This window comes from Lontra canadensis, unplaced genomic scaffold (genome assembly GCF_010015895.1).
Source record: "Lontra canadensis isolate GAN:19392208 unplaced genomic scaffold, GSC_riverotter_1.0 scaffold230, whole genome shotgun sequence".
Classification (NCBI taxonomy): domain Eukaryota; kingdom Metazoa; phylum Chordata; class Mammalia; order Carnivora; family Mustelidae; genus Lontra; species Lontra canadensis.
This window is the reverse complement of record NW_022631224.1, coordinates 653,280-658,621: the sequence shown is the minus strand read 5'-3', so window position 1 is coordinate 658,621 and position 5,342 is coordinate 653,280. Positions and strand designations below refer to the sequence as shown.

The window sequence follows — 5,342 nt, the reverse complement described above, 5'->3', positions numbered from 1 at the left end:
AAGTGGCAAGCGTGTTCCCCGCAACGCCTCCCTTCCCCTCCAGCCCCTACCCTTTCAGGCTTTCCCACTGGCGCCTCAGGGCACACCTAGCCCGCATCTCCTCCGCCCCTCTCTCCACCCCGTGCCCGGGGTGTCCTTTTGATCCGATGCTCCTGTTGGTAAAGTGCACACCCCTCTCTTTTTCAAAATCTGCACCCCAGTGTGTTGTGTATTGATTTACAAGTGTTTAATATATCTTCCTTATACTAAGCTTTCCTAACTTTCTTTCGTTGTTAATCTCCTCTCTTCAATATCTCCCTTTTGCAACACTTCTCCTTTTGGTAGCTTTCTCTCTTTTTTGTATATTTTCGTACCATTTAGTATTTTTGTGGTGTACCTGGCAATAAATCAAGTTGGTCCTGGTAGGCTTGGTGATCCTGGGTCGTGGCTTCTCAACTTTCTCATTTGTTTTTAGGCATTTAGCCTCTAGTCATGTGCAAATGTCATCTTTTATGTCACTATCTTTGTATACTCTGAAACTATGCGCTTCTTTTTTAAAAGATGGTAAGAAGATATAAGGGGGGTTTAAGGAACTTGTTGGCCTTGTTAACCTAGGTGTCTGTCGTAGTCCATGTAAGTCTAGCTAACTTGGCCAGTGCATTTTTATAAAAAGCTTCTGAATCAACCCAAGATGTATCCAGGAAAAATCAGTGTCTTCCACGCCTATGTGCTTTATTGTCTAGCATAGAAATGGCATGCTATTATTTTCTATTTTATGAAGATAACTTTGATCACATTTTACAAGCTGCATGAGCTGAATTGTTTAATTCTAGAAGACTAAACATATGTAGAGGACCACTATCGGTGTTTTTCTGGGCCTAAGCAGGTATAATGGAATATTTGCTTTTCTCTAGCCAGGAATTTCTGGATGGCAATATCTACTTGTGGAAATGTCAGAGAGTTTGGTGAAAATACCCAGGCTGTACAAAACCCTGAAAGATTATGTTCTTAGAATTTCACAGAGCCGGGAAAATGACATTCGTTACTAAAACTTTTTTTCCGGATTTAAAGTAACTTGCAGAATGGCTTTACATTTCACATTTCAGGGTAAGAAATTATTGTTGTTCTCATTATAAAGTAGTAAATCTCTGTGGAGAGCCAGGGCCCTTTGTAGGTTTTGAATCGCTATGTGGGTGAAGGAAGGATTACAGGGGCGGGATGGGGGGAAGTGTTCAAGCTACTCTATCTCAGGTCTCCAAAGGCTGTTTGGCTCCCCACGGGTTGTCTAGTACTGCCTGAGAACCACACTCAGGTTGCACATTGGAGATCACTACCATTTTTTTAAGTTACGTTTTTAAATAAACACTCAACATCTGCATTTAAAACTCAGAACTCAGGGTTTAAAATTCATTAAGAGGTTTTGTGAGTGGTTTTCATCGATCGTGAAAGAAGAACGTCAGACTGATTTCCCAAGCGGTCCAGATCAGCATCAAGTCGTTTTCCCCACACTCACCAACCCCTGCTCCATTCCCTGGTGCCTCAAGCCATTATCAAGTTCCTCTGGTGGGGAATTTGGTCTTACTTGTGCGCACGTCTCAACTTTGGGAGAAAGAAGCAGGCACTTCTTGCCGGTGCTAAGAAATTGGGAAGAAAGGAAGCAAGGATCCTAGGGTCGTACAACAGGGGTGGTTTAGTGTTCTGGCTTTTAGAATCACACAACTGAGACCTACTTGCAATCTCAAGGTGAGAAAATGAATCCTATAGAACAATGCTAGGCTTTGACTAATGATCTAATGATCTAAATACGTCCTGCATGAAGAGAAATACAGGGCTAGTCTCTGTGGCGCAATTGGTTAGCGCGTTCGGCTGTTAACCGAAAGGTTGGTGGTTCGATCCCACCCAGGGACGCCTGCAATTGTAGTCTTCCATTTTTTTCAGTCCTTCCTCTTAAACATCAAACTTCTACTTCTAATCCAAAATTCTACGCACTACCCATCTAGCAAGAGACCTTTCCTAGGTCTTGCATCCTATAAGATCAGGAGCTTACTATGGCCAAACTAGAGATGCTACATTCTTTTCCCTCTACAAGTGAAACCTTTCAAAACTGCTTTTCTGCAGAATTCCACAGCCAACGGGCCTTTGCAAATGAGCGCTGCTAATACAGAAATCAGCTAAGGGTCTTTCCCATTTAGTTAATTCTTGCAGCAGATCCTAAACACCTGGAGAAACTCAATGATCTCTGACCAAGTTTAAAGGGGATTCAAGTTTAAAGGATTTCGTGCATTAATGTGCTCTAATTTATCCTGCTACTCACTTACAGTTGAACACTGCTCTTATACATAGGACTGCAGTGAAGGTCCTAGAAATAATCTTTTAAGGGCTTTACCTGTGGCTCCAACTCTGGTCATTTCATATTACACTCATGTTTTGTGTGTGTGTGTGTGTGTGTGTGTGTGATCTTGTCAACTTTTAAATTTGTGTCTCCAGCATTTCTCTGAGTCCTTAACCTTTCCATGCATCACCAGCCTGCTTCACATTGACCCCTCGCCTTCCTGGTCATCCTCTCCCAAACGGAATCCAACTTCTCCCCAGTCCCCTAACCAGGAGTCTTCTCCAGTGTTCCCTCTCTCAGTAAATGGCAGTACCATCACTTTTAGGGCAAGAAGCCAGGCAGCAAGGCAACTTCCTTGAAGTTTCTTTCCCTCACCCAGCAAACCCAACAGTCGTCAAGTTCTTCCCATTTAACTTCCCCACCTTCCCTTCCTGTTAGCCCACTGCCAGTTTCCCTGGGGAGTGGGCCCAGGTCAGCTTGGAAACCCTGGTATAGTATGAAGAATGTGTCGCCAGAGCTCTGGTCTCTGTTCCCTGGCCAGGAACTCCAGTGAGCTGGACTTCTCATCCTCTGGGATGTCCTTCTTAGCTCAGGAGTCTGGACAGGAAGACCATGGATAGAAAACTCTGTTGGCTAAATCAAACTTTCTTCCTGAAGGCTTTTAGAAAAACAAAATCCTGGCTTGTCCCTAGTCACTGAATATGTACCTGTTATCCATCTTATTTATGCACACTTGCATTCATTCATCAAACAGATACTGACAATGGTTATGTGCCAGGTCTGTGCAAGGAGCTGCAGATATGGTGGAGCAAGAAAACAGGTACAGTTATCATACCTACTCAGATCATAAGCAACTTCCTGTAATTCCTGAAAACGTGAACAGGGTAATCCAGCCATGCTCTCTGGGGGACTTTCCGGTACAAATGGCATCCCACGGTCCTTAAATCTTCTGTTTGCCAAAGCTACAAGGCTATGGAGGCTACAAGGCAATGCTGTGCACTTGCCCCATACTGGCTGAAGTAAACTGGCTTCTGGAATCATCCAGATCTGTTGTGTTACCAGGTTTTCAGGCTCAGAATCACATTGCAGGGTCTTTGGCTGCATAGATTTGAGCTGGCTGCAGTGCTGGACCTGAGTCCTGGCACTTAGCTCAGGGTATACCCTGGTGTTTGGCCACAAATTACTCAACAGGAACTGCCAGCCCATGGACTCTACCTAATCTTTGTAGTGTAACGAGTTAGACTTTCTGCTGTTAGGCGAATGCTTGGTGTTTTACAGTGCTCCCAGAGACTGCTACCCTTTGAGCCGCAAACATCCTTCCTTTGCTCCCAGAAGTCCATGTTCTCCATCTCTTCATAAGCTACTTATCTCCTTTCTGAATTGTTCCTGGTATACATGAGGTTCCTTGGGCAGTTCCTTTTTTTTTTTTTTCTCTCTTTTTTTAATCTTAAGTAGGTTCTATGTCCAGCGTGGAGCCCAATGACTCAGAGCTCGAGCTCGCAACCCTGAGAGCATGACCTGAGACAAAATCACGAGTCAGACACTCAACCAACTGAGCTTGTGCAGTTTCTTCTTGGTCAAAAGACTTCTGTGCTTGTTTTGGCAGCAAGCACACATACTAAAACTGGTCAAAAGACTTTGAGTAAAGGAGTAAGTTACCTGGCCACCACATCTCTAATATACAATGTTGGGACAGGTGTGGGTCACCTGCTGTTGACACTTCCATTCGGAAGGGGGAAGTTGAAGGCACGTGGCAGTCACTGGTCATATCACTGACATCCAGTCAGGTACATGTTGCCAGTTCCTTGATGAAGCCCCGTTACTACTCACTGGGTATGATTCTCTGTGGCTCTCACTTCTACCTTCTGGATTGGCCTTACTTTTTCATAAGAATAGTCAGTGTTTGGAGCTGATCATTTTCTCAGCCTGCTTCCTGACCATATGAGTTTGGAGCTCCAAGGGCTTCTTTCAATTTTATACTGTCTCTGTCCCTTGCAATCCAATCTGATGTACTTTCTTTAAAAGCTTAAAGAGTTTTTTATAAATATATCAATATATACTCCACTTATTAGGCAAAAGTCACACTCACAAATCTCTTAGAAATCATCCCTTTTCTATATCGGGTCCCTGGTAATGTTGCTGTGTGTGAATGTCCTTAAGATCCTTAAAAAGCCTCCTTAACAGGGAAGGTCTCTGAGACCTGCCCTTAAGATTGATAGAATGCCTCCTTTGTGAACCCAGGTGTCCATTGACAGATGAATGGATAAAGAAGACACACACACACACACACACACACACACACACAGGAATATTACTCAGCCATCAAAAAATGAAATCTTACCATTTGCGATGACATGGATGGAGCTAGAGGGTATGATGCTAAGCGAAATAAATCAGAGAAAGACAGATATCATATGATTTCACTCATCTGTGGAATTTAAGAAACAAAACAGTTGAACATAGGGGAAGGGAGGGGAAAATAAGACAAAAGCAGAGAGGGAGACAAACCATAAAAGACTTTTAACTATAGGAAACAAAGTGAGGGTTGCTAGAAGGGAGGAGGTTGGGAGGATGGGGTAACTGGGTCATGGGCATTAAGGAGGGGCACGGGATGTAATGAGCACTGGGTGTTACATGCAACTGATGAATCACTAAACTCTACCTCTGAAATTAATAATACACTATACAGTAATTAATTGATTTTAAAGAAAATGAATGAAATGAAATGAAATGAAAGCCTTCCTTTCTGTCTGAAAGAGTCTAGGAGGCACTACTTCAGTCTTCTTGAGGTCTTAACAGAGAGTTCTGTAGATACAACTCTCCCCTGGAACCATGTTTTCCTGACAGTGCCTGGGTTTGATCTGTTCGGCCCACCCTTTCTTTCTGAAGCATATCCTGGAGGGAAACTGTCCCCAGCCTTTACATCTCCTCCAAATTCCAACTGAAACTGAATAATTAGTCCTTTAGCTCAACTCTATTTTCTCGTATTTTGTTATAGGCAGTGCAGGGGAGGGAAAATTCTTTTCCCTTA

At 43.4% G+C, this 5,342-nt stretch overlaps 1 non-coding gene across 1 annotated transcript; it reads left to right on the top strand.

Moving 5' to 3' along the window:
* The first annotated feature begins 1,813 nt into the window (after nucleotides 1-1,813).
* On the top strand, nucleotides 1,814-1,887 carry TRNAN-GUU. The gene has a single exon. It is a non-coding gene; the product is annotated as a tRNA-Asn (tRNA).
* Nucleotides 1,888-5,342: the final 3,455 nt, after the last annotated feature.